At 30.2% G+C, this 2,180-nt stretch overlaps 1 long non-coding RNA gene across 2 annotated transcripts in view; it reads right to left on the bottom strand.

The window, feature by feature from the left end:
* Nucleotides 1-388: 388 nt before the first annotated feature.
* The window catches only part of LOC111085716, a 5,810-nt gene continuing 4,018 nt past the window's right edge, over nt 389-2,180 (bottom strand). For both annotated transcript variants that reach the window (XR_002610526.1, XR_002610525.1), the window contains exons 3-4: nt 888-934; nt 389-429 (exon numbers count right to left, since the gene is read on the bottom strand). This is a non-coding gene — a long non-coding RNA (uncharacterized LOC111085716). The remainder of the gene's footprint in view (nt 430-887; nt 935-2,180) is intronic.

The following is a 2,180-nucleotide window of genomic DNA, read 5'->3' as shown; positions in this document are numbered from 1 at the left end:
ATGAATTACTTGACCCCAAGTACAACTGACTAATACAGAGTGTAACTTTTGATGCCCCCTAGAGTTGTAATCATCAGACAATTAGTTCTGACATTTCTGAATCTACAACTTCAAAAATTGAGCTCTATTTCTACATGTAAGTGAAAGTAAAAAGAAATCCCCATCATATTACAATTTTACAAGAATTTAAAATAGGGAACTACTTTAATGTAGTGAGATACAATTTTGTAAGAAACATTCTACTCAGTCTAAGTATTACTACATACATGTATGTAGGCCTAGAACAGATACATAAACCGTCTGCAAAAATACTGGATGCAGTTTATTAGTATAGGCTTTTTTCTGAACCTATTTCTAAATAAGTTACATCTGAATACATTGACAACCCACCTGGACACATTGTTATTCCATTCATTGAGTTTGATGAAACTGCAAAAACAAAAATAAATATCATTTTATTCCACCGAGTTCCAAATAGGGAAGTTTAATTGATTAACAAGTTTCTGTCAGATGGGCACAACTTTTATGATAGGTTCTCCAAATTTTAGCTTTCTTGCTAAAGTAAAATAATATTCATTTTAATTTTGGCTAAAAATATTTAATAATATAAAACAACCAAGCATTTATTTAGTGTAAGTGTTTTATTTTACCTAGTAGTCACTATACATTAAATAATTTTTAAAAAATGTATGTCCTGCAAACTTACTTATAGTTGAATACCAAGATACTCCTAATTTCTTATATTGTATAATGAGTCTTTCAAAACAAACTGACATAAATATCCCTTTTAATACTTAACATACGAACAAAGGCATGATTTGCTCCTACTATCTGTCCATGCATTCCCACACACAACTCAAAAAAGTGTAAACAAAATCCACCCTTACTTTTCAGGAAATCGTTGATTCCTCTTATAACATGCTGGCCACCACTACTAGAAAGAACAATAACCATGTTAAAAAAAATGAAACTGTCTCTAGAGCCTATCCTATTTTTTTTCCAAATCTTAAACTTGAAAGTTGTTTTCCTTCATCCTTTTATCTTTATAACCTCATAAACTCAATATGATCAACTTTTTACCCCTTTTTTCAGATAACTCTTCCATCCCCAGAATCATTCTAGTATCTTCCTCTGAACCTTTTTCAACAAGTCAGTATCCTTTCTTACATAAAGGGACTAAAATTGTTCAGAACATTCCAACTGAATACTGCCTTTGAAGGACTTATCTACCACTGTGCCAAGATCATTTTCTTCAGAAGAATTTCTCTTTTATATTAAATATGTGGTCCAAATTATGATAACCCAAATACGTTACCAAATTAACGTACTATAATTATAGATAATTTTTCAAAACTTTTCCAACTTACCAACTCATCCAATTTGAAATATTTAAATATTTTAATACAGTTAAAAATACCCAAGAGTTTAATGTTATTTGACAAACTAATTTAAGAATAATATTTCTATCAATCTCATTAATGTAAAAAATAAAGAGCAAAGACCCAAGCACTGACCCCTTAGGTACACCTTTATCAACAAAGGTTCAGATTGGCTGGATTTCATTAACAACTTTATGCTTTCTCTCACCCACCAACCCTTTTGTCCAGTTAACTACTAGTCTTTCACCAACCCCTAAAAATGTCATTTTCTTTATTAATTTGACTTATAGCACTTTATCAAAAGCTTTTTAAACATCTAAATATACCAAATATTTACCAATTTTATAATCCAAATAACACCCTGAAAAAACAAAAAGTTAAAAATATTATTAACGTAAGATTTCCCTTTAGTAAATCCATACTAACTTTCTTTTATAATATCATAATTTCACTATAGGATTTTTTAAAAGTTTCTTTTAACAGGTGCTCTTGAATTATTTACAATACAGTTTTGTTTTTACTAAAAGGGTGATTGGCTTATGGAATGAGTTTTTGTTGAGAATAGTGGAGGCTGACATTTTACAAGCAAATAAGAATAAAGGGTGGGTTGAAATTTTTATTTTACTAAAAGCTGGGAGTGCAAAGACAACCTAAATGGTCCCTTGTTGTCTAAATGTTATGTTTCTATAATCTAACTTTTTGCATCACCAGTGACTCTGTAGTGTATTGGATATGAGTTGGGCATCCACCAGAAGCTGTAGCAGATATGATAACTTCTTTGTAAACACATATATCACACTG

This window comes from Limulus polyphemus, unplaced genomic scaffold, assembly GCF_000517525.1.
Source record: "Limulus polyphemus unplaced genomic scaffold, Limulus_polyphemus-2.1.2 Scaffold572, whole genome shotgun sequence".
Lineage (NCBI taxonomy): Eukaryota > Metazoa > Arthropoda > Merostomata > Xiphosura > Limulidae > Limulus > Limulus polyphemus.
This window is presented reverse-complemented; position numbering and strand designations above follow the sequence as displayed.